The sequence below is a fragment of the Juglans regia genome, unplaced genomic scaffold, assembly GCF_001411555.2.
Source record: "Juglans regia cultivar Chandler unplaced genomic scaffold, Walnut 2.0 Scaffold_4587, whole genome shotgun sequence".
Classification (NCBI taxonomy): Eukaryota; Viridiplantae; Streptophyta; class Magnoliopsida; order Fagales; family Juglandaceae; genus Juglans; species Juglans regia.
This window is the reverse complement of record NW_023359422.1, coordinates 1-236: the sequence shown is the minus strand read 5'-3', so window position 1 is coordinate 236 and position 236 is coordinate 1. Positions and strand designations below refer to the sequence as shown.

Here is a 236-nt window from a genome sequence, read left to right as displayed (position 1 = left end):
GAGAAAACAAAAACGAGGGGTGCAACACGAGGACTTCCCAGGAGGTCACCCATCCTAGTACTACTCTCGCCCAAGCACGCTTAACTGCTGAGTTCTGATGGGATTCGGTGCATTAGTGCTGGTATGATCGCACCCATCAAACTAATTACTTAAAATTCATATAATCCTTGAGCGACATACTAGCGTCCTTCCGATCCCAATCCAAACGGAGATCTGATCCAAACCCATGGCTACGC

The 236-nt window shown here is 47.9% G+C and overlaps 1 non-coding gene across 1 annotated transcript; it reads right to left on the bottom strand.

The window, feature by feature from the left end:
* Positions 1-16: 16 nt before the first annotated feature.
* Positions 17-135, bottom strand: LOC118345787. The gene has a single exon (XR_004799259.1). It is a non-coding gene; the product is annotated as a 5S ribosomal RNA (ribosomal RNA).
* Positions 136-236: the final 101 nt, after the last annotated feature.